Here is a 17,458-nt window from a genome sequence, read left to right as displayed (position 1 = left end):
CGAAATGTGTATGTTCGTTTACAGAAAAGAAATTCCCTGTTATTTACAGGTTCTACGAAATAGATACAAGTCCAAGAAATACTCAATTATCAATCTTTGAAAGATCAAACATAGTTTTTCGCTTCCAAATTCCGTTGGAATGTGACTAGGGTCACGTTGCGTAAGCTAGTTTAGTAATAATTCAGTAAAATGCTCGACTTACATTGCAGTTCATTGTTATAATTCGATTACATTTTCAGTCTACTGAAAGTAAAAAATAAAACAGAAAATCAATTCACCTCCGTAAATGAGCCTATCGAAACATGCTCTTGCAAACCGGTTCTGCTCCATAGTGGCGCAGCATCCGATTAATCGCCACAATGTTGTCCGCTTCCTTTTCCCGTTTGCTTTTTCGCCCCGAGGGTACTCGCGGCGTATCTCGGGACACGATTTCCGTTTTCGGTTTCTTCGCCTCGTTGCGGCGCTTCTCCATCATATATTTGGTCCGACGTCTTTGCTTGGCGCGATTCTTCCGGAAGAGCGGTGCCCTGGCAAACTTGGCGTGACCTTGCCACGCGGTGGACACATTTGGTCGGGCACCTTCGAAAAGCCGTTGCAACACATCGGCTGTAGGTTTTTGTTCCATGAAGGCTGGATTCGAATGCATTGCCCACTCGATGGCCATAGTTACGTCTGCTTCCAGGAATCGCTGCTTCATGGTTTGCTCCCTTAGTGGAACCGGTTTCCATTTCATTTGGCTGCCAATCCCGGCTACCATTGCTTCAATGGTTCCAAATTCCACGATGACGTCGTTGTCCGGGTATCTGCCCACGAACGAAACCGGTCCCTGTTCTGAGAAATGGTTCTCCATGAGCCACTCGACCGGATAGTGGTAAGGTAGTTCAACGAATCGTACGCTTCTGGAGTTATCGAAGAATTCCGCAGCTCGTCCCGGTAGAACATTGATGTTGTATCCGTAGTATGAATCGTGGTGACAAATTTCAATTGCCCGCTCGGCATCTTCCCGGGAGGTAAAATACACCAACATGTCCAGCAGTTCGCAATTCCTTCGGTACTTCGAAAAATACTCCGAAGTCTGATCCCGGTTGAAGAAAATCATTCTGGTCAGCAATCCGTAGTAAGCGAAATAGTTGGAAACCTGATCGTACAAGGGTTCATCCTTCCACTGTTCCACTTTGAAGTTACCGACGTAGACCGGCCAGTACGCTGCCAGTGGCCAGTTTTGATCACAGGACGGATCTTTCTGCACAGGGACCAGGTCTTCCTCCGCGTATCGCCATCCCAGCCGAACATCTTTACTAACTTGTTGCTCCACTTGCATGGACTGATTTGCTGCTGACTCATGAACCGGCTTTGTATCCTTCGGATAAGTGAAATCCGGTTCCACGTCACTGCTTTCCGGATCGTTGAACATTGTTACGAGCACTGCTAAACTTTGTTGCTAAGTCCTTACCGGAGGACAATATGCCGGAGAAATCAAGGAATCGACCACGTGAACTGCATATAGGCTTATTCACATGACGTTCCGAAACAGCTGATCGGGAAGCTCTTTGACAGTTCTTCTATGAAAATGACAGCCTCGTGTATAGGCCTTTTCATGTGACAGATCCGTCTATGCATTTGTTTACATCGGTGGAGGACCGGTGCTAATACGAGCCTGTCATTTTCATAGAAGAACTGTCAAAATGCTTCCCGATCAGCTGATTTGAGACGTCATGTGAATAGGCCTATGCACCGGTCCTCCACCGATGTAAACTAATGCATAGACGGACCTGTCACATGAAAAGGCCTTATAAGGCCTTTTCATGTGACAGGTCCGTCTATGCATTAGTTTACATTGGTGGAGGACCGGTGCATACACTGTAAGCTCAAAGTACCCTTTAAAGGGTAAAAAAGTACCCTCTTTGAGAGAAACTAGTTTAACTCATAAAAAGAGTAAAGGGCCTGTACTCATTAAAGAGTAAACCGCCTGTACGTCAAATCAACGAGTAAAATTTACCCTTTATCCTAAAGGAATTCAAGATGGAAAATGGGTAAAATATACTCTATTTCTGTTATTTTGAGATATGATGATTTAAAACCAATTCATGAAAATAAACAAGAGAAATAATAAACATTTGGCTATCACATACTTTATTAGAACTTAATTTAATCTATAAACACAATTATCATGCTGATTTGCACATTTCACCAAGGTCAATGTTTGAAGCGCTTCTTGTAGCATTGGTATGCCGGTTTTTACTAAACAATTACTGCATTCCGTGAGGGTATTTTTATGTAGCTCATCCGTTCTGCAAATATAAAGTCACTTAGTTCGTAACGTAATAGATAGTATTATTTACCTTTAAACTTACCAATATTTGGATGTTTGTTCCCTTGGCATTAGGAGATAGAACGGACAAAATAACAGCGTCCGCCAAAAACCCCTAAGACATTCTTCACCCATTAAAGAGTAAACCTCCGAAACTAATAAATGGATAAAATGTACCCTTTATCCAAAATTTGAAACTACCCCTTATTTTGACAGCTTCATATATAGGAAAATAATGGGTATTCTTTACTCCTTAAAGGGTAATGCCGGGTTTACAGTGTACACGAGGCTGTCATTTTCATAGAAGAACTGTCAAAGAGCTTCCCGATCAGCTGTGTTTGAACGTCATGTGAATAGGCCTATAGGCTACCCCATTAAACATTTGACAGTTCTAGCGTAACATTTGAAAAGGGCCTAACTGCAAAATGTAAACAAACTTGATTATTCATTATTCGTATCATTTTTTACGTAAATTATTCCTACATACTCTTACGGGCATGCAAAATGCATTATTAATGGTAATTTTATTCAAACTTAAAAGGGCCTATCTGAAAATGATAAAACTAAGAGGGCCTAACTGGTCATAAAAGGGCCTAACTGAAAATTTCCATCAAAATCAGATTGGCCCTTCCGTGCATTTTTAATTCTCCTCCATATTTTTCAATGTTTAGCCCTTGTATAGTGATCAGCATAACGTTAAAATTGAGAAATGCTCGATTGAAGATTCTGTAACATATTGATTGTTACTATTTTAAACTCATTGCTATCTAATAGTTTTAAACTTTTGTTCGACACTCAAAGTCTATTACTGGGCCACGTAACGTTTTAAATCTAACATAACATAAAAACTAGTAAAAAATGTTGAATTCAAACATCATCGGCAGATAGGCCCTTTTACGAGTCTTCAAACCAGTTAGGCCCTTTCAATTAGGCCCTTTAATTGACCATGGTTTCAGTTAGGCCCCTCCAGTTAGGCCCTTTTATTTAACATATTTCCAGTTAGGCCCTTTTGGAATTTGTTAATTTTATTAATTATTGAATAGATTTTCAAAGTTTTAGAACAAAATCAATCGTTTATGTGAGAAAATCAACATTGAATATTGAAAATTCTGTACTATATTGATTATTCATATTTCAAACCCTTTCTCCTATTTACTAGTTTTATACTTGTGTTCGACACTCAAAATAGTCTACTAGGTATCCCATAACGTTTTAAATCTTAAATAACAAAACAACTCGTGAAAATGGTTGAATTCAAACATCATCGGCAGATAGGCCCTTTTACGAGTCTGCAAACCAGTTAGGCCCTTTCAGTTAGGCCCTTTCAGTTAGGCCCTTTGATTGAACATGGTTTCAGTTAGGCCCCTCCAGTTAGGCCCTTTTATTAAACTTAGTTCCAGTTAGGCCCTTTTGGAATTTGTTAATTTTATTGATTAATGGAGTGATTTTCAAAGTTTTAGATCAAAATCAATCGATTAGGTATGTGAGAAAATCAGGCCCATGGCACGGGACGAGTTTTAGCGTAGTCAACATCTCCATGTGTTTACTCATTTTCTGGTAATTTGAATCGAGAGTGCAATCAGAATGCGAAGTTTTGTTTAATGTTTATGATCCATAATTGAGCAAGTGTCGCAATCAAATCACTGATTGCTTGCTTGGAGGCTTGCAGGGTGCCTTTTAATGTTTGCTCTCCATCCAAAATCATCGAAATGTTGAATATGCTTCAACTTTTTGGCACATTATTAGCTGATTTAACAATATCAAAAATTGATAATCAAACCATAACAAACAATTAAACAAAACAATGGTCTTTATTTTCACAGTTCTTACAACTGACAGTGGGCGATATTCACTTATCGCCCGGGACATCCTGGCTACGAAGAACACTGTGTATCGATATACAGTGAGAGGCAAAATAAAGTGCCCACCTTACCAGTTTTCGAATTTCTCTCATTGATTTGGTTCAAATTAAAGTTAACACACCTAAATCTTTTGTGATATTTTATTTTTGATGTTCTTTTAAAGTTGCACTTACGAAATTTTGATAAAAAAAAGAATTTTACTTAAAGAAAAAGAAAATCAATTTGTATTGAAAAAAAAGTAGTGACAAAAATAAGTGCCCACTTCCTTCTTGGCCCCAGAAAAGATGATTTAAGAAAAATAAAAAGCAATTTAATAGTTAATGTGTCCTCCTTTGGCCTTAAGGACTTGCTGGAGGCTCTTCGGCATGCTTTTCACCAGGTTTTGTAGGTGTTGTGGATCTAGTTCTTCCCAGGCGCGCTCCAAGGCTTCAAAATAATTATTTTTGTTGGTAACACCAGTTTTTTCAACCCTGGCATCGAGAATCGCCCACAAATTCTCGATGGGGTTGAGGTCTGGGCTTTGTGGAGGCCATTCCAGCGGTTTAATCCGACAAGACCGGAAAAAAGACTTGGTCTTCTTTCCAGTATGCTTCGGGTCGTTGTTCTAGAGAAATATGAATTTCTCTTCAAGGCCCGTCTGGATCAGCGAAACCTCCAGATTTTCCAGCAAGATGTTAATGTAGGAATCTGCCATCATTATTCCGTCGATTTTCACGAGGTTTTCTACTCCACTCCATGAAAAACACCCCCAGACCATCACATTTCCTCCTCCATGCTTCACCGTTCCTTGGATGTGGTGCTCTGCATCACACACGAGCCCGCCGCTCTCGGTTAGACAGCTCGAGCTTCAGGAGCGCCACATCCAAGGAACGGTGACGCATGGAAGTGTGATGTGATGAAATGTGATGGTCTGGGGGTGTTTTTCATGGAGTGGAGTAGGAAGCGTCGTGAAAATCGACGGAATAATGACGGCAGATTCCTACATTAACATCTTGCTGGAAAATCTGGAGGTTTCGCTGATCCAGACGGGCCTTGAAGAGAAATTCATATTTCTCTAGAACAACGACCCGAAGCATACTGGAAAGAAGACCAAGTCTTTCTTCCGGTCTTGTCGGATTAAACCGCTGGAATGGCCTCCACAAAGCCCAGACCTCAACCCCATCGAGAATTTGTGGGCGATTCTCGATGCTAGGGTTGAAAAAACTGGTGTTACCAACAAAAATAATTATTTTGAAGCCTTGGAGCGCGCCTGGGAAGAACTAGATCCACAACACCTACAAAACCTGGTGAAAAGCATGCCGAAGAGCCTCCAGCAAGTCCTTAAGGCCAAAGGAGGACACATTAACTATTAAATTGCTTTTTATTTTTCTTAAATCATCTTTTCTGGGGCCAAGAAGGAAGTGGGCACTTATTTTTGTCACTACTTTTTTTTCAATACAAATTGATTTTCTTTTTCTTTAAGTAAAATTCTTTTTTTAATCAAAATTTCGTAAGTGCAACTTTAAAAGAACATCAAAAATAAAATATCACAAAAGATTTAGGTGTGTTAACTTTAATTTGAACCAAATCAATGAGAGAAATTCGAAAACTGGTAAGGTGGGCACTTTATTTTGCCTCTCACTGTATGGTTGTCATGGGCCTGGAGAAAATCAACATTGATTAATAAAAATTCTTTATTGAAGATTCAGTACTATTTTGATTCCTATTTCAAGCCCATTCTCTTTTTTACTAGTTTTATCATAATCTCAATGCGAAGTTAGTTGAAAAACTGATTTTTTATCCTGAAAAAAAAATCAATTACATTAAAAATTTTGAATAATTTTTTTTTGTTAATTTTTATTTGTTGCCTCTAGTTGTGGATCGAGTTCCAAAAGTCGCGATTTTCACAAAAACAAATTCGTTTGTTTTTGTAACAGCCCTGCAAGAATTCTTCTTATACTTCTTCTTGGCATTACGTCCTCACTGGGACAGAGCCTGCTTCTAAGCTTTGTGTTCAATGAGTACTTCCACAGTTATAAACTGAGAGCTTTCTTTGACAAGTTGCCATTTTCGCATTCATATATCGTGTGACAAGTACGAAGGTGCTCTATATTCAGGAAAGTAAAGGAAATTTCCATTACGAAAAAAAACCTGGACCGACCGGGAATGGAACTCAGATACCTTCAGAATAGCTTTGCTTTGTAGCCGCGGACTTAAACTGCTCGGCTAAGGAAGGCCCTCAAGTATAAAACAAGTAAAAAAGTGAATGGGTTTGAAATAGATATAATCAATAAGGTACTGAACCTTCAACCGAGAATATCCAACATTTAGCTATTACATTGTTTTTTCTCTCGCTTTATTTTATTTAAAAACTATGAAAATCACTTCAATAAGCAATAAAATCAACAAATTCCAAAAGGGCCTAACTGGAACTATGTTTAATAAAAGGGCCTAACTGGAGGGGCTTAACTGAAACCATGTCCAATCGAAGGGCCTAACTGGTTTGAAGATTCATTGAAGGGCCTAACTGCTGATGATATTTGAATGCAACCATTTTCACGAGTCGTTATGCTATTTGAGATTACTAACGTTCTGGGCCACGTAATAAACCATAATGAGTGTCTAACACAAGTATAAAACTAGTAAAAATAAGTGAATGGGTTTGAAATATCAATAATCAATATGTTGCTGATTTTGTATAGAATAGTTTCCAATATTTAGCTTGTATGATATAGTGTTGTTTTCTCACATAATCATTAAATGTTGTTTAAGAATTATGCAAATCACTTCAATAATCAATAAAATTAGCAAATTCAAAAAGGGCCTAACTGGTTTAAAAATTCGTTAAAGGGCCTATCTGCGGATGATGTTTGAATTGAACTATTTTTACAAGTTCTGTGCTATTTCAAATTCAAATCGTTGTGAGCCACGTAATAGACCATTATAAGTGTCGAACACAAGGGGTTATCCGAAAATGACGTCCATCAATTGGGGCCTCCTCCAATGGGGGGATGTACGAAAATGTGACAGTGCATGGATTGGGTATTAGAAAAAGCGTGACAGAGGTGGTAGAAGGGTTCTAGAAATCCCGAAAAACGATGGACGTCATTTTTGGATCTTCTCCAAGTATGAAACTAGTAAAAATCGAATGGGTTTGAAATAGGAATAATCAATATGGTACTGAATCTTCAACCGAAAATTTCCAATATTTAGCTATTATATAGTGTTCACATAATCGCTAAATTTTGTTCAAGATTTATGCAAACCAATTCAAAAATCAATAAAATTAGCAAATTATAAAAGGGCCTAACTGAAACCATGTTCAATCAAAGGGCCTAACTGGTTTGAAGATTCATAATAGGGCCTATCTGCCGATGATGTTTGAATTCAACAATTTTGACGAGTTGTTGTGTTATTTGAGATTAGAAACATAATGGGCCACGCAACAGACTTTAATGGGTGTCGAACACAGGTATGAAACTAGTAAAAATGCGAATGGGTTTAAAATAGGAATTATAAATATGGTACGGAATCTTCAATTGAGAATTTCTCAATGTTTACGTTTTGCAGATAGGCCCTTTTCAAATGTTACGCTAGAGTTCAACAGCCGACTAAATTGGTTGCAAAATCGGTCGATTGTTGCACCGACGCTTATGGCAGGTTAACACAGGGATCAACCGAATATCACCCGATTTAATAGGGTGGGCCGACATAATCCTACTAAATAGGTGGATAACCCGCATAGAAAATTACAGTTCGTCATACATTTCAAACAATAAACATCTTGTAGCGGTAAAGGTTAACGTTTCATGCAGTGTTGTTCAGACTCATTTCCCCGAAAATTACATTTTCCGAATTACGAAGCCACGAACTACTACAACCATGCTCTATCCTCCTAAGATAGAAAAGCAGATGGTTAAGTTTGAGTACTGCACACAAAATCGATCAATTTTGATCCCAGAGAGCCACAATTCAAGTTTCGGTGAAATGAAATGAGTGAGTGAGTGAGTGCGAATCATTTCACCGAAACTTGAATTGCGGCCCACCGAGATCGAAACTGTCGGATCCCATGTGCAACACTCAAGCCCAACTACCTCCCCCTCCATCTCAGGAATACAACGCACAGTTATAACAGTTCATGGCTCCACAATTCGAATTTCGGGGAAATGAGTCTGGTCAACACTGGTTTCATGAACAGTTTTCAATATGTCGAACAATATGAGAGTTACATACTTATACTATATAGAATGGTATGAATAACCTATAGCAAACTGTAACAATAAATTGAAGTGTTCAGATATTGTGCAACGTTTTGGGGAGATAATTGGTATCACAATACCACTGACGATGAAGGTGCTGAACGAGAATGGTAACGGTTTCTCGGTGGGTAAACGATAACGAGCAACAACAACCATCCGGACAGTGCCGATGTTACAAGGATCGAGTATCCTTGTGGAAAAAAAATGCTCCTTGCTCCTCGAAAAACATTCCTCAATGTTCCCTGCGCAGCTGTGTCCAGCACCTATGGAAATTTTACCGGAGATGTTCAATAGGATGCAGGAATTGCCGTCGTGTACGTGATCGGTAAGTGTTTTTAACTATACGATATTCTCGTATTCTGTATTTGTTTCGTTACTTCCAATAGAACCTATCATTATGGACGACACTTTCAAGGATCCACAGAGGAACGATGTCTAATAGAGCAGCCGGGTGAAACGATGTGCCCATTTAAGAAGAAAATCAGTGTTCTGAACTTAGCTTTGATAGAATAAATTCATAGCATCTAAAATCACTACGCTATGCAATAAAAGAAAAAAAAAATATAACATGGTGTTAATTTTCTATTGAGAAATATTTGCAAGAAGTGCGTTTAGAATACATAAAGTACAAGCACATCATTACAGTATAGTAAAGGGTTGAAAAAACCATAACACACCGTTTATGAGTCATTATACATACATTACAAGTTTTATGTCATCTTTATTGGTCAACAATTTCACTACAGTTTGCAATACGGTGAATTGGGTAAAACATGGATAATATATCGACCGTTTCACATACTATCATTGAAAAATTTTGTTCGCAAAACTCGGCATTTTTAAATGGTGACATAACTTAACCGCCTATTCCCCACATTGTTATTTGTTCAATTACAATTTGCCAAACTGTCAAAATTGTTTACGGTACGGTTGGTTTATTGTTGCTTTGGGTGTTATACGAAACTGTTTACAAATTGTTGTTAACAGTTACGGAGAGTTTCTGAAACAGTGGCTGTATTGTTCCGGTTTATGCGGGAAGTCGGTATTTTAAGTAAAATCCAAGCAAGTTGACCTACCAAACATGAGATTTCCTCGGTCACCCGATTTAATCTAGCGATTAGTCAGTTGATCGCTGTGTTAAACTTCCATAAGCGTCGGTGCAACAATCGACCGATTTTTCAACCAATTTAGTCGGCTGTTGAACTGTCAAATGTTTAATGGGGTAGTAATCCTTTATAGAGCTTAGTGACATTTGAACACACGTAGACTAGCATACGCTCGTCATACACAGTTTGTTTTTGTTTTCCTCAAAGAAACTTGCACACGCTTTCCAGACTCATCAAAATGCATATGGAAATATTACCCAATTTGAAAAATTTAAACCTGGTTTCTGGGTGTTTTTCGAGACTGAGTGCATATTGTTTTCCTCTAAGGTTCACAACTACATCTACACTAGGGCACCCATACTATGAACTAATCTACGATGACGTCACGCTGCAATTTCCAGCGGGAAGAAAACCTTTACTGCGGGCCGTGTTTACAAAAAATGAATGATTTCGTTGTGCATTCATCCACTTCGTGTTCATCCGGTGAACAATCATTGTCCGGATGTTGGTCCGGATGTCATTTAATGTAAACATTGCCCGCATTTAGAGCAGAAAAGAAAAAGAAAGTCGAGGATAAAAGAAGACCGTGGATAAGTCCATTGGGCGTGATAACCACTATGGGGCGATCCATTAATTACGTAAGACAATTTTCGGGGTTTTTCAACCCCCCCTCCCCCCATGATAAGATTTTAAGTATGAAAATTAAAAATAAATAGACCATTTCCGTGAAAAATTTTTATTAGCCTATATGCTTTCTGTCAATTTACTGAACAAACTTTCCTAAGGAACCGATATGTTTTGGAGCCTTTAACTGTCAGAAAACAATAAAAAACTTGCGGCACGTTAGTTCACCCCTCGGTCCCCTACAATTTGTTTCACCTCAAAAAAAAGCAGACCCCTTTTTCCCCTATGGTTTTGCCACCACGTTGTGGTGAATTTACGATCAGCTGGCATGACCAGATGATTTTTGTTTATGTTTTCATTCATCATAATGGGCTCTGTTGCGGTTTCGCTCCCTCCTTCCTTCACGGCTCCTGAAGTCTACGTAATCACCGCGCCGGCCGGTTATGACCGCACCCGGCGAACACTACACGGTTCTGTAACGCAAGGATTGTAGTTGACAGATGCCAGAACTCTCTGCTTTGTGCCGACGAGGATTGAAGGGATTGAATATGCCGGAAGATTCCCGCCTAGAGGCAGCAACAGCCGCTCAAAATTTCCTTGCGCGGCTGTTGCTGCCTCAGCGCGGAAATCTTCCGGATCAACAGCCAACAGATAGATTAAGGCATTTGTCGGCATGGATAGTAAAAAATAGCCTCTAATAGAACTAGCGGTACCGTAACTGCTGGGTGGATGAGAGATTTGTTGTTAGGGGGTAGTTTTGAGTTTTGAATCTGTGGAGGAAAATATATTTTCATAAAGGAAGCCTTGAACCGGGTTGGAGTTGGAACTGTGATTCAGAACAGGTTGCGCCAGTTCCAACCTGGTTTAAAAACGTTTGTTTGAGTAGTTTCGGTGGCGCTCCTGTTTGGGGCGCCCTGACCGGGATCACGGTCAGTTTGAGCGCGCACCTGATTTGACGTTTGCAAATGTAAACAAGCATCCCAATGCAGGGGTGGAATCGAAAAACTGTTGCAAAATCACCACGCTGATACCCATAGGGTTGAACAAACTGTGCCGCATCTCAAATTATTTTTCAAAATGTGGTGAGTATCCAGGTTTTCAAAAATTTGCAAGAAAATCAGGAGTGCATATAAACAAAATCTGAAAGCGTTAATATTCATTAAAAATGATTGTCTTTCGAAGAAAAATACAAAAACTGGGGGTTAGATCTGACGGAAATGGTCTATTGTATGGCGCGTAAGAAATTTCAAACCCCCCCTCCCCCCATAAACCCTTACATAATTAATGGATAGCCCCTATAAGAGAGATTCGCGGAAGCTGACATTTCTGTCAAAGTGTGAGCCAATCGAGCAGCGAGAGCTGTCAAAGTGTGAGCCAAACCTAAGATATCCCCATTAAACATTTCTCGAAAACTTATTCATACAGACTCAAGTCCAAAAAAGTATACAAACTTACTTTATCGATCCTACGTGTTAAGCAGGCGGAATTCTACACGTACCGCTCTGTACCAACTCAACTTTTTTTTTTTTTTTTTTTTTTTTTAAATAGAAACTACCTAGTTTATGAACGCGATATGATTGTATGCAAAATTTGAGCGATGTACACGGCGAAAAAATGTTAAAAAGGTGATTCATTTTAAAACAGTTTTAGAAGACAGGTTATGATTCTTCTCAATTAGTTTTCTCAAAACCGTATGAAAGTCAGTGCTGGAAAAGTTCGCATCACGAAGCAGCTCACGAGTGTATACCAACGCATAACAAACATCACAGACTCGGGAACTGGCTAGGTGTGAGTAAGTCCGCATCCGTCTGCTCGGGAGAACACGTCAAAAGAAGTAGCAACAAACTCGGGAGCGTTTACTCGCGAGTAACCGAACAAGGTGTGATTTATTATGGTTTTGACAGACAAATTAATTGTATAACCATCATATCGACAGTAAACTACTAGTATGTAGTCAAATGCCCTTGAAAACCATAAATCTCGGAGGGGAAGAACCTTTTTTTTTTTTTTTCCAAAAGCACAATATGACTCTGAACAGCTCCGAACCGGTTCGCGAATCACTTTTAGTTTCAGTTACTCGGGAGCCGACAGATGCGAGTAAACCAGCGCTCTGACGCTCGGGAGCGTTTGGTTTTGTTTTTGTTCCAGTTCAGAAGAAGTGTTCGCCACTTTCCATCACTGCTTATTTTTAGGTACTTTTTATCTCATCTTTGAGTTGTTTCGCCTCTCCGTGATGGTCTTGCCAGCTGATCATAAATAATTCACCACAACGTGGTGGCAAAACCATAGGGGAAAAAGAGGTCTGCATTTGTTCGAGGTGAAACAAATTGTAGGGGACCGAGGGGTGAACTAACGTGCCGCAAGTTTTTTATTGTTTTCTACTAGTTAAAGGCTCTAAAACATATCATTTTCATTTTCATTTTGCAGCGTTTGGTGGGGCAATGAGAGCGCAAGTCAGTCCAAAGCCGGGGGAAGGGATAGGTAATAGCCGTAATAGTCTATGCGGACCACTTGAACACCATCGGAAAGGATAAGAAGGGTTGGGGTAGGGTATAGGGAATGGAGAAGACTTGACACAGTAATGCAATTAATGCTGCAAAATGTAAATGTGCTGAAAGCAATTTAATTTGAGTTTTGAAGTTTGATTTGACTTAATGAAATTCCAAATAGACCGGCCATTGTACAAGTAAGTAAGAATAAGCTGATCGCTTTCTAAAAATTTTAAAAACAACAAAATAATAACAATATGAGATTGATGCTAAGGGCTGCTGATGGCACGATGCGACGCTTTAGGAGATTTTGATACTGATTGAACATTACTATAAAGAGCGCAATTCAATTGATGATGATAACTTTACAAACTTTATCTGTTTTTGCACTGATTGACGATGCTGATTTATATAAAAATATTTGATATTATTAGTTCATTTGTTTGTGTGATCTATGAGTTAATGAAGGAGAAATTTTACATACCCTTGATGATTATACTTCCCTGACCAGAAATATTCTATTTTGAGCACTCTTTTCGAAGCTATTCTATCCAGGTATCCATGTACTGCTTTTAATCCTGAAATTATTCTTATTGTGCATGCTCATGCATTATATTAGTGATGCTCATAATCATGCAACAGATAAGAAGGAGAGAAAGAGAGAATATAGGAAAAGTGATTAGTAATGAGTTAATTATGTAGTTTTGTTAGAATCATAAACAATTAAACAGTAGTAATGAATAGCTTATAAAATGATTTTGCAGCACAGCTGAGCCTTTCGGATCTTAAGACCGATGTATAAAAATAATTGGTTTCGAAATTGTCCGCGTGGTCTTCTAGTGCCCCTATTAGATAAGAATCAGTCATAGCACGGTGTCTCTGGTAGAAAACATTAATATAAAAAAATCAGTATCGATGAAACACCCACCAAATGAAAGCTTAGGCTTTCCCCTTTCATTTGAGACCGGTTTGAAAATGTTCTATCGGGGGGCCCTGAACATTTTTTTTTTATTTTAGTAAGAGATACGTACCATAGGTGATCTTCTTCCACCAATAGTATGATACAATTAATCGCTTGTACCATATGATGACAACTCAATAGAACCGTAGAAGGCCATGACAAATATTTCTGGACAAATATTTGAAAAGGGCCGGAGAGGTCTTGAGCCATTTTTCAGAAACGTTGCTGTTGAGCCCTTTTTAGCTCGCCCATGCAAACTAACACCACTATCAGAAAGATTAGTGTTAGCTCTTCCTGATAGTAGTATTGGCAAGCGTGATCGAGTTGAATTGGGCTCAACAGCGTCTTACAAAGACATTGTTTACCTATGTCGATGTGCCCTTTTTAAATGTTTGTTCAGATTTCCATAAAACAAGCTTGTTTTTGTGTTGGCAGTATTGCTGTTCAGTTGATTATAAATTCAGTAAATAGTAAAATTGTATATCTTTAATCAAAATTTATTAATTTATACAAAACTAAAATGATTGTAAATAGTATTTAAAATTTTGAATAAAAAAATATGTTTAGAGATTTGAAAGATTTTCAATAAATAACCATTATTTAGCTACGGTCTTAAAATTCAAATATATTTTCATAAGATATTGCTTTTTACGATTACTAATAACCAAAGCGTTTGAAAACATTTACTCATGGATCATTACATTACCAATGGTTTCACAGATTGCAAAAAACATCTAAATTGGCATCAATGGTAGGGAAATCGGCGCTGCGTTATAACGCTTCATTGCTTAAGTTGTCGCATTCTAAGGTGGTATAGCGAAAAATTGGTGTTTGTGTCGCGTGATAAGTTTATAAATGCATTGTTTTGGGTCAACAATGGGTGTGGGCTTCGTAGCCGTGCGGTTAGTGTCACCAGGCATTTAGCCGCATCGTGTTAAGGAGTGTGGGTTCGATTCCCGCTGCAGGCCGGAAAACTTTTCGTGAGGAATGTTTTCCGACTGTGCCACTGGGCGTTGCATGCTAGTCCGTTGTCTAGTGTGGTGCTTCCTTCAAAGGACTAAAGTCCACTGGAAGCATGAACGTGTCGGTGTCTATTTAAAAAGAATAAAACATTTTGGTTTGCTGATTAGAGGTATGCCTGTTAATAATTACAATTACAATATATATATATATATATATATATATATATATATATATATATATATATATATATATATATATATATATATATATATATATATATATATATATATATATATTCCAATTTCACACCTAATTATAAATATATATATATATATATATATATATATATATATATATATATATATATATATATATATATATATATATATATATATATATATATATATATATATATATATATATATATATATATATATTTACACTACACTCTGTCAGGAGACCTGAAACATAAAACCGAAAAGCCATGAAGACAATCGTTCGAAGATTTGCGTATTGTGTTCAAAGAATTTGTGTCTGCAACCGTTATCAGCAATAGTGGTTGATATTATTGAACAGCACATTCTTCACGACATCAGGATTACAGTCTGGTATTGTCCTACAAAAATATGTCGAGCTTGCACGTTTATTCGTTCAGTAACCAGTTCAAACTTTTGAATATAGCACTGTATGAATATAAATACAATTTGAAACCTACCACTCGAAGCATGTAATGATTGAGAACAACAATCTTACCTAAACTAAAGGGAAAACGTGGTAGACACAGTACTGCAAAAAGTAAGTGCCAATTGAATTGGTTGGTTGTCGAATCTACACGGTTTACCACCCAACTGAGAATCTTATTCAACATCTGTGCAACCTAAAAAAAACTCATTTGTTCACTGATGACTTGTTTTTGATTAAAAAAAATTGATTTGAGCACCAGATGAGCGTTGCAGTTGAGCAGCTGTCTAAGGGGTTTGGATGTTGCAATCGCCCCAAACATCGTTTTCAAAATCAGCAGTCCTAACCAATCAGTTCAGGGGTTTTTAGAGGTAACACATTTGCACTTTGATTTGAATGATAATGCAGAAACTGTAATAACGTTAATGTAAATGCATATAAATGCGTTCAGGAGCCTTCCTTAGCCGAGTGGTTAGAGTCCGCGGCTACAAAGCAAAGCCGTTCTGCAGGTGTCTGGGTTCGATTCCCGATCGGTCCAGGATCTTTTTGTAAAGGAAAGTTCCTTGACTTCCCTGGGCATAGAGCATCATCGTACCTGCCACACGAGATACGAATGCGAAAATGGCAACATTGGCAAAGAAAGCTCTCAGTTAATAACTGTAGAAGTGCTCATAAGAACACTAAGCTGAGAAACAGGCTCTGTCCCAGTGAGGACGTTAATGCCAAGAAGAAGAACGTTCAGGGGTTATTTGATTATATGTGACGTCCAAAAAGGGGGGTTGGCCTGGGCAGTTCGATCTGCAAGCGATTGAGAAGGGTCCTTTAATCATTTACCCTGTTGATTATCGTACATTATTCCGACGTCATCGGGACTCAAGGCCGATGTAAGGATGCTGGCGTAAAAATACTGTTGCTGTTTGCTGTTGCTTCTGGCGTTCCAGAAAAATATGGCAATATTGAGAAAATGTGGAAGACACTGTTGCTTTTGAATAATTTTAGGTGCTCCATTGCTGGAGATTTGAAAATCGTCAATCTGTTTTTCGTAATAATGGGAGGTAGTTCAACATTTCCTTGCCCATACTGTACCACACGGATAAAAATCTGATCCCCACACCATGATTTACAAATCATGAAATTCATAAATTGGTTAGGTCATAATATCAGGATCACAAATCATGGTTTCTGGAGTCATAATCATGATTCCTCATAAGCGTAACATCCAGTGTGAAAACGCTAAGCGGCGCACTTTGCTTCATCTCATTCGTATCGATCACCCTTAAGTGGTAGAGTGCGTGGCTTACAATCGGAAAGTTCTTGGCTCGAATCTCAATGTATGCTACTTTTAACTTTTTTTTTATATTTTGTCGATCATAAACGGATGCGCGACTCTGCATTTTTGGCATTTGAATCATGATTCCGAGCAATCAGCTACAAAAAACCTAACGCGTGTGTTGCGTTACGGCATTCTGACTCATGATATCATGAGTCCAAATCATGGTGTATTTTCATAAGACGAAAACACGCTGGAATCATGATATCATGAGTCATAATCTTGTTTTTGGATTCTGATTTCTACCCATGCACACAAAAAAGATTCATCCAATTTAGGTGGTCATCCACGAATACTTTGTCACATACGCGTCCGCGAAATTGAAAAGTCTCGGCTCGGACCATAAACTGGCGGAGCAGTTCTTTAATTGTATTTACTATCCACTGCTCCAAATTGATCTAAATAATGTCGCGGAATGGGTAAGCATCAGCAGTTTGATTGTGTGATTCATAAAGATGACCTTAAAATAATTCTTTTACCACAGGTGAGGATCATCAGTTGCCAACGCCACAACAAAAGTGGATTCACCAGATGAAACTGTCAGAAGCTTTTGAAAAATCGGCATGTTTTGGAAGTGTAATGGGATCTAAGTTTGCTAGCAATTGTAATTAATCGTACTGTTCTGTAAATTATCTCTTTTAAATGAAAAAATGTATTTCAGGCGCTTGATCATTCTGATCAAGGTACATAAAAGTTATTTTCAAACGAGTCTGGATGATGAGTTGAGAACTTTTCAAAAACGTGGATTGCTTACCCAATAACTCGAAGTTCCATATTTCCGCTATCATATCCCGGAGTTTTGTGAAATCACAGGAAGTGGTTTGAGCAAATACGGGAAACAAGCCAGTGAAACCGTGCATTTCGATTTTCAAGTTGCTTGGAATCATGTTAAG

General features: G+C 38.4%; 1 long non-coding RNA gene across 1 annotated transcript; it reads left to right on the top strand.

Moving 5' to 3' along the window:
• Positions 1-8,343: 8,343 nt before the first annotated feature.
• LOC110679145 lies at positions 8,344-8,970 on the top strand. Its single transcript, XR_002502252.1, has 2 exons — positions 8,344-8,736; positions 8,798-8,970. It is a non-coding gene; the product is annotated as an uncharacterized LOC110679145 (long non-coding RNA).
• The last annotated feature ends 8,488 nt before the right edge of the window (positions 8,971-17,458 follow it).

This window comes from Aedes aegypti, chromosome 3, assembly GCF_002204515.2.
Source record: "Aedes aegypti strain LVP_AGWG chromosome 3, AaegL5.0 Primary Assembly, whole genome shotgun sequence".
NCBI classification, from domain to species: domain Eukaryota; kingdom Metazoa; phylum Arthropoda; class Insecta; order Diptera; family Culicidae; genus Aedes; species Aedes aegypti.
This window is presented reverse-complemented; position numbering and strand designations above follow the sequence as displayed.